The 24,840-nt window shown below is 34.4% G+C and overlaps 1 protein-coding gene across 1 annotated transcript in view; it reads left to right on the forward strand.

The window, feature by feature from the left end:
- Positions 1-4,332: 4,332 nt before the first annotated feature.
- LOC113501644 (SH3 and multiple ankyrin repeat domains protein 3) overlaps positions 4,333-24,840 on the forward strand; it is a 131,981-nt gene continuing 111,473 nt past the window's right edge. The window contains exon 1 of the mRNA XM_026882821.1: positions 4,333-5,632. The gene's annotated coding sequence lies outside the window, so the exon portion shown is untranslated. The remainder of the gene's footprint in view (positions 5,633-24,840) is intronic.

Consider the following 24,840-nt stretch of genomic DNA (forward strand, 5'->3'; position numbering starts at 1 on the left):
TCTCACGGAGCGTGATAAGCCAAACTGGATCTGTACTCAGATCAGTGCGATCACTACTCGTAACCCGATACTGCTAAAAGACATGGTTCATGAAAGCACTAAGATTGTTAACATTAACAGGTTAAACAAAGGAAAAGGAATAGTCCTAGAGCTTTTTGTTTTCCTAACTCCTAGTCTTTTGCGAAGGATCCCGACTATTTTCAGTGTCAGTTGTAAGCAACGTTGAAGATAAATAAGTTCAAGCATAAGGAATTTGTTTGATCCCACTTCTAGTCAGACAGCCTTGACATATTTGATACAACTAATTCTAACTTTGACAAAAAATCATCTATTGATACCAAACTGAGCGCAGGCAGTTCATCGCCTTGTGCGACAAGATTTATGGAAACCAATACGTCACCAAACCAAACGTCTCATATCCTACCTATCTAAATACCAATCGACTAAGATTTCGATATATTCTGTTTCCATTTAGATATTCCCCACTTAATGTCCACTTACTTACCAAATCCTGAATACTTCAAAAGATTGGATCGGCTACGTCGGTTAGCACAGAATTTGCTTATCCTGGCACATTTCCAACTCTTATTCTTACATATTTTGCTGATATCTCTAAGTTGTGAGAAACTTTTCTGAATTCTGCCTAAATTTGTTTCTATGATCCCTAAGGGATGTTAGCTGCCAGATTTGAAAATATTTAACACATTTTGCTTGACTTCTCTATTGAACACGTTTTCTCTCTATTGGACCTCACCTTGACCTAATAAAACAATATTTAAATCTTCTGAATAAACCTAACGACATAACTTCATCCATCAAAAAACTAAGTGAATAGTAACTAAAGCTGCACGGACCTTGTTAGTTGCCCCGTTCGAGTCCAAAAAATCGAGAAAATACGAGAGGTTACACTCCCAATTAGAGCAATTTAGCACTGTCGTACCATACTGATTGTAGATAGGTAGTATGAAAAAAGTGCGGCCATTTTAACTAGTTGTCATATTGAGATTCCATTTTCAAAAAAGCTTTTATGGAGATTGCTATTGTAGGCGTTCGATTGGAACAAGTGACTGTCGCGTGGATTGTTTTAGTTTACATAGCAACTGGAAACATTTCACTCGTATCGTATATTTTGCAGATTCTCATTCTATGAAGTGTTTTATTTTTAGGCATGTGCATAACAGTATTTTTTGCAGGTACCGAGTTAAAGATTCTGTCGAATACAAATACGATCTCAGTCTGGTCAAAGAAAAAACCTCATCACGTGGGCCGATTCAAAAGAGTTTATCTAAAAAAGTCATTAATTAAACTTGTCAAGACAAAAACCAGTTCTTTATTGCAATACGCGATAAAACTAACTAGACCATAAAGAATAACTTTCGCTAGAATTACCCATGCACATGCTAAGGGCTAGCATAATCAAAGGTATGTAAGTCCGCCATAAGTACATTATTTCCGAACTATGTCGGCGTACCACGCAAGTAAAGTATTCCACACGACCGGCAAATATCTCGCCGTCAACAAACGCGCCTAAATAGAACCATTAATTTCATTCATTCGTTCGTTCGTTTCATTCGCGGTATCGTTTATTTGGTGTCGCGCCGTAAATGGATTAATGAGTGCTAATGTTGTTTATTTTTTGTTGTTACTTGACGTTTTCAATCTATAGTTATTGGTTTGAACTTCGTTGAACCTTGAAGACTAGGACTTAAAGTATTTGTGTTATACCTTATACAGCTGCCAAGTGCCAATAGAATAGGTATCTACTTCTAAAAAAAGTATTTATTAAATAATGTAATTGGATTTGATTCAAGATAAGTTATCGAATATAATTCATTAGAGGATTATGATATGCTCATTACAATACGTTGTTAGACAGAGTAAATAGCTCAGGTTTCAGAATTTGCTAAGTCATTTGACGTAGATCGTGGTCTATGCATGCTTTTTGACCTTTGAGGTTATAATGAAAAAGTTTTTATACTTATAGTGTCTACTTCATTTGTCAATTTACTTCAAGGGAAATATTAAAAGTAAGAAGAGTAAATTTTGCCATTGAAATTAGTTTTTGTCTATAGCTCAAGTAATATCTAACTTCCAGATATCCACATTGGCAAAAATCCCAAAAGAAAACTGATAATAATAAAATTCCATCGGATCTCTTAAGCTTGAATTTCAATTAAAATCTTGAACAGAGTTAGGATTTGAAACGACGCCTCAACGCCCTCAACACATCTCAAATCAAGTCGGTTCCCGAATAAATGTATAATTAGGAATTGAAAATTACTTTTGATGAAGTAAGGACCAACAAAGTTAAAATTATATCAAGTTTGTTCGCCATGTTCTTGGTAAATTACGAACAGCGTAAATCCACTTAAAGTTAAACCGATTCTTCAATGGAGATTGATTTGAATGCTGATTAAATAACACTAGTTGATTGGGCTAATTTCGCAATTATTTTATAAATTGGAATTGATATTGAGAGGTAGATCTAGAGGAGGGGTAACTAAATACGGTAGGAACATTAGTGATAGATGATATGATTGTATTACGGTGCAGCTTTAGGTACTGAAAACATGTATTTTAAGCGTCAAACGAAGTAGTGGAACGAATAATCGTAGACAAAACATCACGGCTTTACGGCTAAAGCTAAGAATATTTTGCCTTCGACCAAATGACATGAAATGCTTTTGAAATAGGTTTAGATATACTTGGCAAATCACCTGAATTATAAATAGCCGTATAAACACTAGCTACAGGATTCCACCACGGTATTCGATATGAAAAAGTTGGCCAATATCGTCGAGGATACGTGAGAAGAATTCATTACATCTGCGAAGGTTACTCATGGCATTTTCCTCAAACGAAAGTGCAGCGATCAAGGCATTTTAACGAAGGAAACCTAAGCACCTACGTGAAACACCTTGGCAACTAACAACCCATAATTGCAATACACGGCGAAATGTAGATCATTACTTAAGTAATCATTTAAATAGAAAAATACATTCTCACGAGCAAAGTAGGTTTAACGCAATAAATCGGTGCAATTATGTCGTTCGATTCTTAAGTTTGTGTTGTTGCGACGGCTTTGCTTGCGGTTTTTTCTTTTCTTATTTTCATAGTACCGTATTCTGGCCACAATCCTGCTATGTTCATTGCAGGAAATTATGCTCCAAATTCTGATAGATGTAGGTGGATTGAGTTACATAAATTGAATGAAATATTGTTCGCTTGGTCATTGTGCAATATGCCCTTACCAACTCTCAAGTGTCTTTGAACTTTGGTCATTGTCCAATTCTTGTAGTGTAACCATACTCTAGTCAGTATGGTTACACTACAAGAATATTAATTTCGGTTCATTGGCAAGTCTCAAAATCTTTAATTTTCTACATCTGATCTTCTTGCACTATATTCTAAGTCTTGTTATTTGTTTGGACGATCTGCTATAATTTACTTCCAACGTATGAATGGCAGTATCTATGCTGTAGTGAGTAATAATTAAAATAGTCATACATTTTTATACGTTATCATATCCGGCTCGCTCGCATCATTTAACAAGGAACCCAGTGGAAACAATGTAAAAACGTATCCCCAAGCGAGATCTAATACAATTTTGCATACATTATTCATGCGTAAGTTAGTTCCGATCGTTTCACAGCTTTCCAATGGTTTTTAGATCGAGATTTATCTGTGAGACATATTTACATACATCTTTTAACACTTCGTGATATTGAATACTTACTCTGACAATCGTTAAACCGATTCACTTGATTTTGCGGCACGTTCAATTTTCAAAGCTTTCTGATCGTTTTTTAAATGCTACTGATCTATCAAATATGGGTAATTTTCTGCGCAACTCTTAAACTTGCGACCTATAAATAAAGCACTTACACGTTCAGATTTGGACCGTTTTTAAGGATCTTTATTATGATGGCTTTTCTCCGAAGTTTCATCATTATGAGGGTCTTGAGTCGTGACCTTTAGTAATACGAAAACAGATTTCTTAGAATCGCAATTTCAGTTTCTATCATAGCGTGTGAACAGTTTCGGGAATTGCCGCAACTTTTCTAATGGGCTCATTGATTCCTAGTTTCTTTATAGACAGATTTTAGCTTAATTTTGTTGTCCGAGTTTTTTAGTTGTTCTTTAAGGCTATTATGGCCATCAACATGAGTAAACATGTAATAACATGTTTTCACACTCTAGTTCCATTAATAGAATTCTCCAAAGATCATTCAAAATAGATGAAGTTTTTTTCTATAAAAAAAGCCGGGACAAAAAGAAGTATCTATTTAAAAACAGTGCCGCCACTCACGCATAAATGTACATAAAAGAAAGTGAAAAAGTATGAGTGAATATATCATTCTGGTAGGCGAAAACACAACCGGATATTAAGACCTCACACCGTAGAACTAAGACAATCCGAAATACAATTGCCAAGCAATATTCAACCGTATCCAGTTACAACAAGTGGCAATAATTAAATTATGTTATTAAAGGCTCGCCTTTCTCGCGGCAATGTCAATTATTTCTACAAACATGGACGAAAGTGGGTTACTTCGAACAAAGCTTTGGTGTTTATGAATTTGACATAAATAGACTAAATAGGAAACTAGTTCAAGTGTCTTGTTTATGCGATCATTACCTATTCAAATTGGTATTTATTTTATCTGTAAAATAACTGTCAAAATTATCCATCATACATTCAATAGTTCATTCTTCAACTTTCTTCCGTCAATGCTTTATTTTGGTCGCTAGCAGCCTTTTTTAAGGGTAAATAATTTTACACGTCGTTGTAAATAAAAGCGTGATTGGCAAAACCTTCCTAGCCACTCAGATACCTATTCTCCGTAGTTAATGTGCAGTGGGAGTGAAGGCGCCACTTTCAACCGTTCTCGAAGGCGTTACGCACGTTTCAGAGCTCGTTATTACGTGCACTTCCTCGTAATGTTACCCTCAACGGTTTCAAAGTTGAAGTCAAGAAAATAAGAACGAACCATTTTATTTTAATCTGAAGAGAGATAATGTTGGCTGTTGATATGCGAGGATTATGTATTGCCTACTATGATAAGGTGAATGCAGCTATATGTGAAAATAATTTATCAAATTATTAAATTGCGTAATCAAGTTATTTCAGATAATACTCTCGTTTTTACTTTAAATTAAGCGCGGAACCGGATTTCCTTGTTAGTGACACATGATTTATTTTTTTACGAGTAGAATAATCTTGATAGCCGTAGATATTTCAATTTCATTTCATTAAAAAGTGCAACTAACATTACACGAATCTAACTCGCGTCATTGAATCATAGATGCACGACAAGTATGGAATGAACGCGTGCCCTCGTATTTCGCGCACCATTCGGTCAGCGCGACATTCCGTTCGTTCGCCACTCCGCAGTCGTGGGTGATAACCGCTCGTTGACGGACGTACGTATCGCGTTCCAACGCAGTTCCCGCGTAATATCGAACGAAAATTTTCAGTGATTAAAAAACAAGTTACGAATCGTGTTTGTGTTTAATTATATTGTGGATTTCTTGTGTGTATCGATTAAAATTCGTATGTGTGTGTAAAACGAGTTGTATCATTTTTTTGTGCATTCGAAAACTTGGATTTTTATTTTACGAAGTTTTTGTGGTAAGTTGAGAGATCATTTTCGTTGTTGTGGTCGCTAGATCGCTAACTTAAATAAGTAAGAGTCAATTAATGTCCCGTTGGCGGTAGGTCCGTAGTAACGCGCCGGTACCTACCTATCTGTCCACATTTTTGTAAGTACCGTAGATAATCGACACATCGGTCTCGTAGATGGGAGGTACCTGTAATTTTATCGCCTTTCTTTTCTTTGGATCAGCCGTGCTGTTGTTCGTTGGGTAGACTCACGAAGTGGTTCATTCCTTAATATATGTTAAACGTAAGCTATAAAGTGTTATTTCTGTACACAGCTCGGTCAGTAATTATTTTCTTGCTTATTTACGTTGCGACTACATTTTATGTAGGTTGTCAGCGGGTTTGTTGGTCAACCATTCGTCTGACCTATAATATCTGCGTTCTCACATTATTGGAGGGCCTCTCTGTACTTTTACCTACTTACCAAATGATATAATGTTGCGCTTACTAGTCGCGGAACGAGTTGCGACAACTGACTGTGTCCCACACTAGTAACGCAATTCTAGAGGCTTTAACTCGGCTGCGAGAGGTCGTAAGATCGAACCTGCTCCTACATAAACACAGAACAATAAAGCATCGATAATTAAATCTGTCCAACAATTCATTTTTAGAATATTTTCTTATCATATTTTCCGTATAATATCCCTTTAGAAAACTATTGTTAGGTGGTCTATTGATTGCTTAACTGACCACTAGTATGGGTATCTATGCATTCAAGAAAAGCATGACAATAACTTACATCTATCTATAGAATACCGCTACTTTCAATTCTTTATTGTACACGATACATACCTATGATAGGTATGTTCATACAAGTCTGTGCCATAGGGTGAGCTAAGCACTTAATAACTTCCGTAACAAAACGCATAATTAAACCTACTTTTGAAGTATTAAGATTGCCTTTACGACTGAATATAATTGGAATATACAGTCCCATAAATAGCCAACTCTATAACTGTAGATAATCAGATCTCTTACCATATAAATAGTCTAGGAAATGACAAAACGACCCTGCCCTTATTTGGTTCGTTTTAATTTGAGTTGGTAACACTACTGATTTTAATATTTGACATTGACATATGGACTAGTTTTTTTTTCGCCGGTTCATTTTAGGGGTTGCCAAGTAAGTGATTGCAAATGCTGTATGAGTTACAGAAATATTGAATAGTGGAACTTTTTGCTTAATCGTTTATTGCCAACAGAAATAAATCCTTCATTCATAGGTTTAATATTCATTCATAGTTTATAGGAATGTTGTATGGACGTTATCTGGTGAACTTACACGTGTTTGCGATAATAAGAGACATGAATGTTGTCGTTTCTTTTGTGAGATAATCGCGTTTAGTTTTCTGTACGTACACAATTATACATTGTCCAATGCATCCATATTGTTATTTCGATAAATTTATTAGGTACTTTACAAAACTATTATGTGAGCTAGTTTTTATTGTTTTTCTGAAGCGTAAATTCTATCGAATTAAATTATAATGACTTGTGGTCATTTATATTTACAGGGAGCTAGGTACCTTCGAAGTTAATATTAGTTTCTAAGTGCTACATTAAACATTACTTGACAGATTGTACTTTAATGATTTATGATTTTTTGACGTCAAAGTAAATGTACTCGGTAATCAATGCCTTCTAACTGTAAAATATATTTTTGAGAGTCTTGAGGTTTGTATTGTAAATTACTCATGAATGCAAAAATAAGTACTTAGTATACATAACTGTCTATTTATGCATACAAAATATAGGTATTATGAGAAAGAAAAGAACTTAAGGCGGTTCTTAACAAATGATACCGTTGAATAGCCTTCGAAACGGTTTTGAAAAAATTGACGATCATGATTAATGGCCAGTGTTAACATACGATTTATTTTTTACACCATTTTACGTCTGCATATTATTTCTAGATACCTACATATTAGAATCTCACACATAAATATTAAATGTACGTTCTCCATGGTGTTATACCTACCAAAGAGTTATAATTCACAAGGTCGAATAGGAAAACAAATATCTGTATACCACGTAAAAGTTAGTCCCTTGGGGAATCGAACACGCAACCCTTAGCTTAATAATACAACTTCTTCGCCAGCGCATACTTAGTAAAACTTCTATATATATATATATATACTAATATATAAAGCTGAAGAGTTTGTTTGTTTGAACGCGCTAATCTCGGGAACTACTGGTCCAAATTGAAAAATTCTTTTTGTATTGAATAGACCATTCATCGAGGAAGGCTTTAGGCTATAAACCATCACGCTGCGACTAATAGGTGCGAAAATATAATGGAAAATGTGAAAAAAACAGGGCAGGTATAAATCACAACTTATATCTTCTACCCACGGGGACGAAGTCGCGGGCAACAGCTATTATGAATAAAGCGAGTTTTTTTTATACTGGGATAAAATTACAATAACGCTCTAATTAATTTCGGTTTTATGTAAGATCATTTTAATCACTAAAAACATTTTATATAACCAATAAAAATACTCCCAAAGGATAAATAAAACGTTAAATTAACCAAAATTACATAAACTGTCAGTTTAGGAACGGAAATGACGTAACTAAATGTCCTCTTGTGACTCAAAACCGATCCATTTATTCCAAATTCAAATCATGTATTAATTTATTTATGTTAACCCAAAATACCGGTTCACTAATATTAATATTAAACTGTTCTAATTAGTTACATAAGCGTGTTTTTTAAATTGACAAGCGTGAAAATAAATACCCAATTATACATTTTGTTTTAACACATTTTCACTCATCTTTTTTATCAAACTGACAGTATTAATAACATATGTAGCACAATAAAGAGGTTTTGTACTTTTACTAAGTGTAGTAGTAGACTTAAAAGTGTTTGCCCACAGTTTGGGTATAACCCGATTGACCATGATGCCGCGAAATGCCGATAAAAATATTAAAACACTTCCAAATACGCAGATATACAAGTAAGTATTTTTATCTACTACTGTCCAAATGCCCACTACTGTCGAATATTTGAATATAACTGATAAGGACTGATAATATCGCAAGCAGGAAGCACTGAATACTATTATATCGTACTCTTTAATTATGTTTTCATAACAAGTGATGTTAAAGAGACTACGAACTGTGGACAATTGAGCTATTTATGTTTTTTATTTCGAGTGGCAACCCCCATCCAAAAAATACACCAATACTCTAATTGTTTGAATACATTATCGTGAATAATCTTGGTTTGTCTTTTCGGAAATCTTAGTACAATACAACGCGACTAAAACTAATGCAAAATACTAATAAATCTATCAATCTAATATCTAATATTACTCAATCAATTATTCTACTGAAATAATATCAGGAGTTTATCTATTAAATGTATGTTTGTATAAAAATAAGCGTGGTGCACGTGGCTAGAAATCGTAAAAGATAGAGAGGCCTGGAAGAGAAAAGCTATATTAAAATAACACATGAAATTTATTGATGTAAACTACCTTATTATAGAGTATTGGCAGGGGTTTCTTGAACCATGATGTACAAAATCTTTCGCAAATGCTCTAAGTAAAAATTAATCTTCGTTTCACGTGACTTCCTTATCGCAGGTGCTAACTATACCTTGTTGGTGGTTGATTGCTCGCGTACTGTAGTTACACAAAACTGTATTATTATTTTAGCGATAACTATAGCTTTTAGAACGGACACGTGAAGTGTAAAGAGCCTTTTAGTGATGGCTTTTGCCTGGCGCAGGTAATAAGAGCTTCGAGGCGAGGAAATTGTAACTGATGAACTAATTATAGGAAAGTAAATCACGCCTTCCATTGGCTTTGTAAAGTTACCACGAATTCCTTCGGAGCTCCGAAGGAATTCGTGGTAACTTTTTACGTTGGTCGATTTATATACGATTATAATGATATTAATGACCGAATGTTTTCCTATTTTCTTCCGTCTTTACATAAAATAATGTTGACTCAATTTAGTCTAGTTTTTAAGTATCTTAGAATGAATATCTTCCGTTGCTCGTGTTACATATTAAATTTGTGGCGAAACGAAGTTTAACAACACTTACGCATACTTGTTAAGCAAACCAGACACTGTAACAATATAACATTGGCATAATACTACATCTTACCAAATAATGTCTATTAATTACTCAATCTAAACAAAAACGCTAAAATTGAAAGTGAATTGTTATATTAAATCATTGCTTACATTCGATTGCATAAAGCATTTCTATGTATTTTTTATGATGTCAGTTTTCAAAATACGGACAGTTTATCATAATATAATTGGTGTTTTAACCTAAAGGCCTAAAATGTTACATGATCATTCATCACACGATACCCAGTGAATATCTATACATATAATAAAATTGTAGAAAAGTGAAAACTGTACATTGAATATTTTTAAAAAAGAATAATTGCAGGGTGGTCTACGAACGATTCCGATGCCGAAAATATGATTTTTAGAATTTTTGTCTGTTTGTCTGTTTGTCTGTTTGTCTGTATGTATGTCCGGAAAGATCTCGGAAAGTACTGGATAGATTTGATTCATATTTTCAGAGAATATCAACAAGAGGTCCGGTCAACATACTTTTTAATTATTATCTCGCTTTTCATTACAGGGGGTGAGCAGGAGCCTTTTATATCTATACACAAATATCAAATTATCTCATAAATTACTGAATATATTTCGTTCAAATTTTGCATGAACCTTATCGTACACATGATACAACAAATATACAAAAACCATAACGCTACTATGCAGGGGGCATGAGCAGTAAAGTTTTAAATTTTTGGACTCACTCGTAGCATCGTGTTATACAATTATGAGGTGTATTTTCACCCCATTGAGTAGTAGGCAGCACGGTCATCAATTTACTCAAAAAACATCACGCTATTTATCTTAAGACTTTTGGCAGAGCAATAAAATATTTTTTCGAAAGTAAATCATTTTCACAAAATCAGTCATTTTATTCTCTTTCAAGTCTAATGTAGAACTAGCGCGACAATAATTAAAATAAAAGAAACATAAACTATTAATACTTTTATTATTATTATTTTGATGCAAATGTTAGTTCGTAATCGGTACATTCTTGAAAGAAAGGAACTTAAATTATTTTTATTTTTATTGGTGTACTAAAATTACTCAAGTTCAAATGTGGAATGCCGTAATATGATTTTGTGTTTATTTACGATAGGTGTATATACCTATGTTTTTAGATCGGTAATGTTGGCGATGCTACTCCAAGATCAAAACATTCGTAGTGACACTCAACCCAAAGTTGCATGTAGTTCACATTGATCTCATCTATAAATATGCAACAATAAATTACTGAACGACACAGTTAATTATTACCTTGGTTCATCTGTAACAACCAGCAACAAAAATATAAACTTTCAATCAAAAAAAAAGCCCTTCAAACAATGAAATAATGTTTTCTTAAATTTGCGATTTACATTACATAGGCCAAAAGTATTTCTAAGCCCAGAAAACTTGCATAAAAACTTCATAATAGGTATGCAATGTGAAAGATCTGTATGACCAAAGCTATCAATGAATAAGAGCGTACGCTAGAAGGTTTTTGACATTATGTATCTATTGATGGAATAATGTCTACTGATAACTGGGATTTTTCAATATTTTAACGATTTGATTGGCCTACATCCGCCATTACAGAGACCGCACACGTGGCCCTTCCAAAGATTCCTTTAACAATTTATTGTAATCTCTACTTTTTTTAAATTTTCTTCTTTCATAGCCTGGTAAAAACAGGGGAAGGAACGAGACTGAATGAGTTTCTGAGATCCCAAAGCTAAGCCGACGAGGATTAGAAACATATTTTTGGAAATTTCTCCAATAAGGCTGATAATAGCGTGTAGCTATCAGCACTTACATCCGTCACACAATGTCTGGAAAATTCATTTTGGCTGTCGGTATCGACAGCGTAACCTCATAACTAACCTCATGTAGTCTTTCAGTTAAGTTTAAGTTCCGTTTATGCAGTAGGGATGACGGTATTTTACTTCAATGATCGTCAGGTAGGTTAACGAATAAAATACGTATTTTTTCTTTGTAAATTGGTACAGTAAATAGAACTCAAGCGCATGAAGTCACTTTTATGTTCATATTTTGCTTTGTCGTAACATCACAAATTAGACATATCCTATACTTTAGATTTTTGTCATTGTCAATTTAAAAAAAGGGGTGTCTGATATATTTTTTTCACGCTATTTATTTATCAGCAATTTAAAGGCAAATCATGATCAAAACACCAGGGGGCCAAGATAACACGTTTAAAAACTTTTTTATTTTTTAAATATTCCAAATGTTTGTGAGGAAGATCAGTTTTAATATTAAGAGGACAATCAAACATAACGTGTTTCAGGAAACCGTTTATCTGGGCGCAATTTTGCAAAATCTTATATCTTATGACACTATGTAACATCCACAGTTACCGAGCCCGACTCTCACTTCACCAGCTCCGTCCACAAAAATAATTTGACATCTTATTTATATCGTCAGAAAACATCGTGTGTGAAAATAACAACTGTCTGGCTATCACTGTTCCTGAGAAACAACCAGGTGACAGACAGACGAACGGACACCGGGGCCTCAGTAATATGGTTCTGGTTTACCTCTTTGGTTACAGTACAATAATAATTTTATGATACCTCATAATCACTATCATAATCCGTCTAACAATTTCAGGTGTAGGCGGGCCAAAGAAAAGACGTGCTCGAAAATCATAACCCACCCACTACATTAGTAAATGGAAACCCTCAAAAGTAAAACATTTTCAGCAGAAGTGCTAAGACTGAGTTATACCTTCTGTTATTTTTTCATACTTGCACCCCCCCCCCATTTTTAAACGGCTCGATTTGTCAAACATGTCTTAACGAACACTCGCACATAATTTACGTTTAAATTAAAATTGTACAATTCGTTCGGAAGCTATGATGTCACAGATAGGCAGGCAGGCAGGCAGGCAGGCAGATATGTCAAAGTTATAAGCCCCTCTTTTTGGGATTAAATAAGAAAAAGTCATTAAAACAGCTGTGAAATATTTGACACCAGGATAGTATCGTAAACGATGAAATGTGTTTGATTCAAACATCAACAACAACAAGAAGTGTTTCATTTTCAATATTGCATTACATTTTTGCGATGATCGTTATTATTAAGCTTCATAGTTGTCCACATCTTGAAAATCACGCAGACAAAGTCGCGGGCAACAGCTAGTTTATCTAATAAAAGTTTGGCAACGACTTGCCGCCAATACTTGCCAGGTTGCAACACAAAGTGGCATAAATCTTTAGTTTGCATACCTAGTCTCGATTTTTTGTTAACAATTTCAATATCGAATGAGTGATGGAATCCATTATTTAAGTTAAACCACATCATGATACATAGGTATAACTCGTTTTATGAATAAACATTTTGACAAATACTTAATTCCAATTATTTGTTACAATATATTTTTATTACCATCTAGAATGGCCCAGAAAAGCGAATCGTGGAAAGATTTGGGGAGGCCTTTGCCTAGTAGTGAAACACAATAAGACATTTACTCTCTTGTAAGCAAATAATTAGGATTTCTTTATTTATAAGACCCCTAATTTAATAACCGTATTGTACTCATGCTTTGTATAAATTTTAATAGGTACCTGACCTCGTTCCTTTTCACCCAATAATGTCGGTTAATCAGTGATGTGCACTGCGATTACACTTCTATAAAATCATAAATACTATCATCGATACATTATATCGATATCATAGGTGTTAACGCCATGATAATACTTGATAGTATTCGATTAGGGGTGATAAAATGAATCCATTATCGATACTAGATACGCTCTTAACCCTTAAGCTATTTTATCTTAGAGTTACATAAATAAAAATAAATTACACGGATGTTGGTAGCAATAATTTCAACGTACTTCGGTTGTTGTCATTAGATATATTAAGACCGAAAATAACGTTTATTTATAAGGCGATAAGAGTTGTTCAATACTGGATTACAATTTTAATTGTGCAATACCCAAAAGGTAAAAAAACTCAACTCTGTAAAATATTCTGCTATCTATCAGTCCGTCACCAGGCTGTACCTCATGAACCATTGAAATTATCTGTTACGCGGTAAAAAAATCAAAATCTGAGTGAAAAATTTTTACGAGCATAAATTTCAAGGTCGATCATGCATTTTTGCAAAATCAAAGCTGATTGGACAAATAATTTTCATTCCGCGATATACAATAGATTCTGAAATACAACGAACGGTAGAACAAAACTTCAAAAAGACCGGTCCTCCTTTCTGTTCCCAACTCTAACACAGTTTATTATCTTCAGATCTCACCTGTTACATTGATCCTTTGACCCAACTCAATCAGTACGCCAATCAAACGAAACTCGAGACAGATCGCTGTCAGCTGTTATCCACACGTTATGCAAGTCGATTGTGCAGTTTTATTAGTGTTACTCAATACCCAATAAGGTCATAATAATATATTGAAGAATGCTTCGCTAAGCGGTTAGGTATGGCTCGTGGCTAAGCTATAACTTCATAAGTGAATCGATCATAGGTGGTAGGGAGAGGAATGGGTGACCATCTGTGTCGTAACGAGTTCCTCCGTGTTTCGGATGGCACGTTAAATTATGGGTCCCGGCTGTTATTCATACGTCTTTGACAGTCGTTAGAGGTAGTCAGAAGTTTGAAAGTCTCACAGCCAGTCTAACTAAGGGGTATCGTGTTGCCCAGGTAACCGGGATGAGGAGGTCAGATAGGCAGTCGATCCTTGTAAAACACTGGTATTTAGCTGAATCTGGTTGGACTGGAAGCCGACCCCAACATAGTTGGGAAAAGGCTAGAACGATGATATGCGGTTAGGTATTGCGGGATGTTTGTTCGTTTGATGCTTTTTATAACCGCGGTAAATGCGATGCGATTCCACTTTTGCTTGAGTCTGAATTGTACGGTAATCGTCACGGTTTGCCTCCATGGTATTTTTCTATTGTTGATGTAATTGCTTTGATAAATAAACACTTGATGTTTGTACTATTCCATGCTTTTGCTGCTTTACCACTTCTAAGGAATTTTATTTTTATATGCATCTTCTATAGTAAGTAAATTAACATCTACGCCTGTTAGGTACTTAACTTAGCATGCAATATTTTCTATGATTGAAGTAACTTACTGCTACAAAGTTTTAAGATGGCATTCTTTAAAACAGAGATATCTAATTACCACATTTTATCATATTTTAACAAGAACTCACAAAAGAAGGGAAGCTTAATGTCAATAATCTGAGGGAAACTTCACAAATATGTCCGTCTTAAATCAAATTACGTCTAACCTAGTCCAAGCTAAGTATACCAGTACATTACAAACATTCTAAGCAAACTATACAATACACAGGATAGCTCCAGCTGTTTAGGTTACGTTGTTTTCATTTACATAACAAGAGTGAAGCTGAAGCCAAACACACAAGTTTGTTGCTATAAGCAAAGCATTCATACCCAAGGTGCATCGGTTACGGGCTAAGATATTACCTAACAATTTATGGCTATTAAAGCTAACGAGATATAAAGTGCTACTTGGACCTACCTGCTTAATAGTATTTCAGGTTATAGTATACTTAGGTAAGTACTAAATATGTTGTGTCTTGCAGACAATAATTTTACAACAGACAACACAGAGTTTGTTTGTCATATGTGGTAGTTTTATCATCGGAAAATTACTTATTCTGATTTACTCTACCCAATCCTGTTAATAGTCCCATTTGCCCGATTAGTCCGATTTCATGTGTACTTTCAGTGAATTTGATGGCAGAATATGGAATAAAACAAAATGAATATGAGCAGTAGGGAAAAGGAAGCCCGTGACTTACGAATGGGACTATTTGGTGCCTAAAATACAACTAAAAATGATATTTTGCTTTGTCATTAGAAATTAAAATATGATGGCAAAGATGAGTTCTACAAATACAACCCATATTTTGTCCAATTAAACATAACTCAACAGTTGTTAAATGAGAGAGCGTTTGGGTTCAACCTGGGGTCATCTCAAACACGCTCGGATTTCTAAGTGTACCACAAGTCACAACACTTGCGCAAACATTACTCTTGTATGTTTTTGTACTGAGGAATACCGAAGACCGATGTTAGAAACAAATTAGTGCTGCACGAGTTTGTTGCCTGTTTCCTTGACAAGATCTACTTGGGATCGGTGTGATGTAGTGTTAAAGATTTAGTCAAACACTAATCTTAAGTTTCAACTGCATTTATCCAAGAGATTGTTCCAAAAAAGTAACTTTTTTTTTAATTAGAAACATCCTGTATCTTCAGTCATATCTTTCCACTAGCTGTTGCCCGCAACTTCGTCCCCGTGGGTAAAAGATGTAAGTTATGATTTATACCTGCCCTGTTTTTTTCACATTTTCCATTGTATCTTCGCTCCTATTAGTCGCAACGTGATGGTTTATAGCCTAAAGCCTTCCTCGATGAATGGTCTGTTGAACACAAAAAGAATTTTTGAATTTGAACCAGTAGTTTCTGAGATTAGCGCGTTTAAACAAACAAACAAACTCTTCAGCTTTATATTAGTATAGATTAAAGTTTGGTTAACGAACTAAAAATCTCTTAGATATTTAAATTAAACCTTTTCCATTTTTCGACCTACGTGTACAATTTAAACCTACATTATTGCAACAGCATTTAGATTGGGCTGATGTACTGGTAATATGTAGACCTGTCCATGCTCAAGCTGGCTTTACAGTTGAACTAACAAGCAGGGAGGTACACACGGCCCTCAAGTCGGAAGTGTTTGCAATCGATACCCGAACACGGTCTGTTTCCCTACCCGTGTGTAGTGTACAATCGATGACGACTGCGTTAATACTAGCGTTGAATGAAAAAAGTTTGAAGCGCAAGAGGGCGAATATATTTTTGTTAAAATAAGGAGCGAACGAACTGTGGAAATATGCTGAAGTTACTAGTCTAACTACAGAATCGTTGTTGGCTTTAGATTATGTCTTTTTATTGTTTGTATCCTGGATGAAGGTGTCAAAAGTTCCTAGTTCAATGACCGAAAAAGGTTTTTCACTTTAACAAAATAATTCCCTGAATGACTCAGGCTAAAACTCGATACAAACTTTACTGGTCAGTAATTCAACTTATTGATATTTTACAAGGCTATTATCACACATGACACATTGAAACATTTTGGTGTTATACACTGTACAACAGCATTACATTTCGACGTAACTAAAACAGAAACAAACTACAAAACCTACTTGTTGTTATTTAGGTATCAACAAGTATATATTTAGACTACATAGGTACCTAAGTACGTACTTAGTACGTTTGCGACCGATTATCCGTGAACTCTTTATTCGGACAGGCGAAGCATGTAACCCGAGCCAGTATACTCGTATTAGCGTGACAGACGTATAGAATTACTCACGGTTGCCAAGGTAACTTAATTATACATGTCGTATTAATTACGATGTTACAGAAATAGGGGCGAGTTGTAAACAGTTTTGTTGTTATGTTTTGTGATACATTTACTCTACTTTTGTATGTTTTGTAATCATTGTTGATAGGAAAAATACTAACTGTATTGTTTTATAAACATGTCATTAGTCATACATTTATGAGTAGGTAATGAGTGTATTCAATTACAAGATGTTAAGTAAAGAAAAACAAATACATAATTTATTAAAAATGTATTTCCAGTAAACCTAAACATATGCTAAAAACTGAGTGACTAAGTGTAGTAAATCTAGGAGCGCTGGTTCTTTTTTCGTTTCTGTAACAAAACGCAAAAATATCCACAGATAATCACCATTTTAAAAACGAAATCGTTACAATATCGTTAAACTCCAACATCAGTCCTTTTACCATCGCACGTAACCTCAATGTTCCAAAGTCTTTTTTAGCCGACCACAAAAACAGTTACATTATCAAAGCTCTTTCAAGTAGCCAATACAATATTATAGTATCATGTTACAAGACCAGTTCACGCAAGTAGAAAGTATGACCCACAAATCATGGCGGACGAGTTATCGTAAAGTGAAATGTACTCGATCATTCACACTAAATATTAACACTACAGAAGGTGTACATTGTACATTATAATACCGTTTTCGATAGATATAACTTTCAAAGATAAGAGTGACTTCTTATATGTTTTGCTCTGATAAAACAACGACGGATAGTGGTTGAGATCACTACGCGAAACACACAAAGCGTTGTGTTGCAAGTTCGATACCTGCGAAGGATAAGCATTTTTGTGATCGACGAATGCTTGTCCTAAGTCTTGTCTTTATTCGTGTGATTTGAATGTCTGTAAAACCCCAGACACAAGTATGAAATTCTATAAGAAGTCGAATTACTGAAAGCCTTAAAACTGCTAGTACCGACTAGCAGTGACCATTCTGCAATATTCACACCTCGTGGCACCTTCGTAGTATCAACAAACACGTGATTATGGAAACAAACACTCGTATCAAGTGTAAGGCTAAGCGATATCGTGACAGAACCAGGTGAACTGCAAGAAATTATGGGACCCTCGCCATGATATTCCGCAATTTGTGTTTGCCCCGGATATGCCTTGTAAAGGTGGGGACAGGCAGATTGCGTTCTGAGATTGCTTTTGTTTGCCTCAAAACCGTATCAACGCGTGGATCGTGTACTCCGATTATTGTTTGTGTGTTTATTTTGGAGCGAGTCGAGTTTAGATATAGGTGGTTGGAAGTGTGTGTGTACAATTTTGGGCTTTATTTTTGTAAGGTGTGGAGTTTTAGACATAATTTCCACGAGACTATCTGCCTGTTTAGGTTGGTATTTTTAAACCTTTATGTGATTTTTTCGTCTTCGGATTTTGCAATCATACTGTGATGCTAATTAAAATTATTAATCCTTTTTCTACTGACCAAACATATTTACATTAATTGACACATACAATTGATAGTCCACAGCAAAACCGCCGACAGAACAAAATACATTTATGATTTATTATACGATACTCAGCCTTGTTTTTATTACAGTAGACCAACAAAAAAATAATAGCTAGAAGTTGACGATCATGACCAATGACGTCACAGTCTACACGGTTTTTTCAAAGCAATCATATTCTATCGACAAAAAGTCCCCAACCTTGTGGGAACCGGTATTAATTTGGATGATGACTTGATGAACAAGAAAGAGTTAAATGAAGGGCAATTTACAATAGGGCCTAGTACATCTTACCGCACGATACGGCGTGACGTGAAAATAATTAGAAGATAATCTACCTTATTGTATTGCAAATAGAAAACCTTGTAGATCTAATCATAAACTAACAGTTAGTCGGTAGATTATTTGTTGGGCATCGCGTTTTATAATAGGATTTCTGTTCGTAGTCCGGTTCTATTTTAAAACAGCTCTGCTTGTTACTCTCTCTGGAATGACATGTAGCTATGTGAATGTCTTTTTTTAGCAGAATTATTTAGAGCAGAATCTTCTTGCTATGGACTTCTTATCCGCTTGTGATACTGCTTCTGTCAGTTTCTTGACCATCTTTTGTTTTGCGATGATCATTGAAAATATTAATTGATTTAGAAAGACTTTGGGGGTTTGAAAATGGGATGAAGCAGGAAGATTAATAATAGTCTTGTAAAATCTCTTTGTGATTTTGATAAATACATCAAAACTTTCGCCGCAATACACAAATTAATTTGCCGTACATTTATTCCGAGTATCAGGATCATAGTCCATTCTAGTTTCGTCTTTATCAGTACCTAAAATTGAACCAGTCGTTCAAACAGACACGGTCTTTGTCTCACCCAAATAGCTCAATTTAGCAGCAGTCTTCAGCGTTCCTGCTAACTTGAGATACATATCAGCAGAAATCGTTACTGTAATCGACTTTTTGTTTTAAGACCTATTGTTCTGCTGCTCACAATTGACACAGATAAGAGTGGTGATAATTCTCTCGTTTGACTTACGGTACGGACCATTAGAAGTAAATTTTATTTTGAAGTTTTATTAGTGAGGTCATTGGGTTTTATTGTCATCGTAAGATCAAAGGAAGACTCAATGGTATTGGGTGACATGCGAGAAAAATACGTGGTAAAACAACTTTTTAATGTAACACGTGATGTATTTCGAAATTTAGTTTTCTCTCAAACTTCCTATATTTCATTTAACAGGAAAAACGTTATACATAATGCAAAGATAAGCATGATTGAATGTGAATCATGATGTGAATATGACATCCTTTGATAACTACATTGGGACTTAGTTCTTCAATGTCAAGTTCCCTTGTCCCCGTCAGTAGGAAATTGACATACTGTCATTAAAGACGCCAACGGGCCAATCAAACGATACCAAAAGGAATCAATCCTAAAATATATCGATAAAGTATTTCCTTAAAAGTCTTAATTACAACTCTATAGAGTTCCAATTACGTTTAATAGGCAGTTGTTATAATTGAGCAATTTGCATACAATTTAAGATGTGATTTGTATCAATCGAGTCGGCTCGCTCACTATGAGATCATACAGCACGACTGATCACTGTGCGAGTGAGATGTAGTTACATGCTATCTCGCTTCCACGACGACAATAGTCCTGATTTGTAAAGTCATAGTACAGGCATTTGTACCACCCACTTATATGTATGAGTGAATGATATTAACCAATCGATAATAATCGAATCGTTTGGAATTATCTGTCCTTGAAGTTTTTACTCGCTTTATTTATGGTAGCTATATTTTTAATTCATTAATCAGGTGTGTTGCTAACGACATGATTGGGACAGAGTAGATATGTATTATGATTTATTGTTTAACAAATTGGTTCGTTTTGATTAAGATATATTTTCGCTTATATGAAGCTGTATAGATCAGAAAGAAATAACAATCACTTAAATTCTGGGTGTCTTTGTACATATGACTTGAATGTTTGTGAAACCCCGCGCGACACAAGGACTACCTAAATTAATTATAGCGGGAGTTATTTAAAAAAAAATAACAAAATTGAGTCCTATTTACTTGTTGTATTTTTTGCAACTCAAAATTGTCCAAAGTCCAGGCTATGATCAGACAGATCTTTAAGTAAGTGTTTAAGAATTCAAATGATGTTCTTTGAACTTTCTTTCCACGCAGGTTAAGCTAGTTTTTTTTTTTGTGTTATAAGAGAATTTATATGCGAAAACAATTAAACTAGTTACAGTGCAGTACATTTATGCTTAACATACGTTTGTTAAATGAAGATAAAATATCTTCGCGATCTTGGGATCTTCCCACGACTACCTTTGTTATAGAGCAGACTTGCGTTGACTAGAAAAAACTATGGTATTTTAAAAGCAAACCTTTCAAAGCTATCTTTTGTGATAAATAGTTGAACCAATGGTCATGCATTTAAGGATTATGTCAACCTTTCTTTAGCAAACTGACAAAAATTACAAATAAAAAAACATTTTGTTTGTTATTTGGAAAGTCAGAGATTAGTACATTTAAATTTGTATATTCTTTAAATGTTAAATGGCCTGTTGGTCTAGTGATCATTGGCCCCGACTGCTATATCAGAGGTCGGTGGTTCGATTCCCATCCAGGACAAATGTTGGTTTGTTGAGCACGATCATTGGATACTTCTAAACCCCTATCATTAGTTACCAGCTCGAATCACACACGAAAAACACTTCTAAACATTAGCATGGTATCTTGGTATCTTCTATGAATACAAGCATTCACACTCACTAGTAAAATTAAAGATTCACGTGCTAACTAAAGTCTTAATGTATCTTATTTAACAAGTAAACAAAGCCCACTAAATCTTAAGTAAACATGTGCCTTCAATATTTCTACATTCTTTCTTCCTTGCCGCTTTGTGAATCTGACCCATCCAGGGCGACAAACAAACGCATACAAAAACATTCACATCGGTCCAGCCGTTTAGGAGGAGTTCATAAGGTACACGTAAGGTAGAATAATATGTATAGAGATCTAGTTTATGAGCATACTTAGTTGCCTAAAAAGCTTTCAATATTTGCGTGCATAAAAACAATTAAAATTGTATTGTCTAATCTTTAAATTGATGAATTATGTAATAAATTGACGCCCAAATAAGCGGCCAGTCGTAAAATCTTATTTTATGATTGAAAAATTATACTTAATCCCTTTTATTATTGTAATTGTTTCTAATTAGCAGAAGTTATTAGACGGTCTGAAATTATTTGAGTTTCATTTCGGTTTCTTTAATTTATTACTTTGTTTATTAATGATTGCGTGTAGCACAGCATACGTTTTAAAAAAATGAAGCTCCAAAATATTGACTACATTTTTAGTCGACAAAAAATTGTAATTTTCAAGTTTTTTTTTTAATCCAAATTAATTTTCTTCTTTATTTCATTAAATTTAAATGACGTAACTAACAATACTATTCTCCTTATAGTATTAATATCTAAACACTTAGATACTTTCATATATTAAGTTCTCTTTAAACCAGGGGGATGTACTAAACACTTTTAAACTTCAAAGGCGAACGCTCAGCTTCTGGTTTCCATCTACTCTTTGTTTACCCACCGTGGGCAGAGCTTACTCCGTTAATTAAGTCAGCACACAGATATACAATCCTACATATGTATGTATATATTGGTTGCCCGCCTACGTCGATGTTACTCTCCATACAACTTACGAAATAATATGTTGACAGGCGTCCCGTTAATCGCATATGAAGTACTCAATTTTGCGTTTCCTGCACTAAAGTTCTTAGTTTACTAAATAAGCCGACGTGTTTTCTAAGTATTCAAGTAATGTGATATCCTCTCTCCGTACGTACGTTTGTGTTTGTCATAATAACGAGAAAAACGTGTTTACTACGCATTTCGAACGTTATGATGTTAGAATATTATGACACAAACCAGTATTTTCCAATTAATTTTAGATACGTTGAGCTATAGAACGCAAACACCAATTGATTAGTCAAAGAGAAACAATTGACAGCCAATAAAAATGTCAGAAGCCCAATAAAAAGAATGAATGTTATTTATAATGAAAAAGAAATATCTCAAAAATTAATTAGCATTGTTGACAACGCCGATAAACTTGTGACGAATATGACACGAGGTACAGTCGAGTACAACGACCTTTGAATAGATCGTCACGTGTTGATCATGCGAATACTTTGGCCAACACGTTTTTTCTACGACGGTGGTATAAGTACGTTCTTAATTTTTTACTCTATTAGGTGTTCAAATGAGGTGTTATTACTTACAGTAAAGTTATGGCTATTCAGATATTTCAAAAGATAAATAAGTAGTGCTTTGCATAATTGCTTCATGACTTATGTCAAATGCTTCGTAAATTATTTGGAAACACTTCTGTCAGCAGACTGTTCATGCATTCATGCTAACAGGCTAATAAATAAAAAAACTTAATGTTGCATAAATCTTCAGTTATAATTAAGACTTTTGTTGATTCATGCGAAAATATCGCGTGGTTCAAGTTTTTTTCTGATTAAGAACAATTAAAGCAAATTGAACGAGTCCATTACATTACAAGAACAAGTTCGTTATTAGCGCCAAATTATGCGTCGAGAAATAACTTCGCGATATCATCGAATAATAAAAAATATATGAATTTTCCACGCGCTTGTACGTTACGCAAAGAATCTACGGTCCATTGTGGCCGTAATCATTTTGCCTTTGCCTTAAAAAACGTCGGTTTTTTTTTTATTTACACTAGACAGTGAGAACTCCTTGGTTCCGCGGTTCCCGGGCGGGTCTGATTTAGCGTTCCTTTCAAATCGTTTGCGGTAATTGCTGTCTTTCTAATAGCCAGGTACTGGCGACTTGCGAAATATTTGCACTGTTTATATTGTTCTCAATTCAAAATCAATATGACAATGTGAGTTAATATATAATGTTACAAAAATCAAATGTGTTCCAACGGTTTTTATAACTGGAACAATCTTATTTCAAATTTTGGGTAGAGAATTCAACACCTGAATTTGTTAGATAATTATTTATACATTATCTAAGTAATTTTTTGTCGATGTTTAGGTTCTATGGCCAAGAAACACAAAACTTCCAAAAGTTTACTACATACATTTAAATCCTTCCGTACCAAAGGACAGCAGGCTCAGGTAGCCCACTAGTTCAGTTCTAATTGCCCCCGGAGTTTGGTCCTATTGTTACAGAACTCCGGGACAAGGTCTCGTCTCTCCCACGTACACAAAGACCTGCACTTATGTAGTATACTTAGATAATCATTACTGCCCTTGTAAGCCGTTTAATTATGTTCTTATTACTTATCATTAACCGGTCGTTACCGGATTAGCTCATCCGTGATTTTGTGAAAACAAAAGATTGCGATTTTTTTTTAATAATTGGGACCTAGTTTGTTTGTGTTATTGTGAAATCTATTGTAGTGAATAGGGTTAGTATTAGAGCAATGTTTAATGAGTTAGAGGTACATGGTTAAGAAAATTGTGCTGGGTAAGAACCGTTTGTGTTTACTAAAGTAATTAGTAAACCATTTCAAAATAAAACCAATTATAGTAAGGTCCCGATGAGAATTTAAGGTGTCACCTACATAATGATATCGATTAAATAACTGTATGGTCTTCTGAAGAGATATTATACCCAACACGTTTAAGTACCATCAAAAATATTTTTTTCAATTTTATAAACCTTAATATCTAACAATGTGAAAAACTACCACAATGAATAAAACAAAATTCGCAGAACAAAAGCTATTTTAATAGACCTCTTAGTAAGTTTACTACATTTCTTACGATTCTGTAGTTTTTTAATACATTTGTATGGTTCAACGTATTTTCGCATCCATTGTTACTGCGCTTCACATGATAAAGTTAAAATTCACAGCTTTTAAAACATTATTATTCAAGTCTTTATAATTGCTAGATAATACTAGGCTTTTGAGAATGGTAATAAATGTGTAATTCTAATTTACTTCTATTTTTTTTTAATTTATCCACTTTTTACGATGTCCTGGGTATCTATGTAAGATATAGAATTATCTTTAAGTTATTGACTAAAACAATGATTACTCATTTTTACTTAAAAAAATGTTGACACATGAATTTAATTATGGCCTCATATCGTATCATCATCATCATCATCATCCTAGTCTTTACAAAACTATCTCGGGGTCAGCTAACAGTATAATTGGTCTCATAGCGTATATCCCA

Source organism: Trichoplusia ni, chromosome 2 (genome assembly GCF_003590095.1).
Source record: "Trichoplusia ni isolate ovarian cell line Hi5 chromosome 2, tn1, whole genome shotgun sequence".
Classification (NCBI taxonomy): domain Eukaryota; kingdom Metazoa; phylum Arthropoda; class Insecta; order Lepidoptera; family Noctuidae; genus Trichoplusia; species Trichoplusia ni.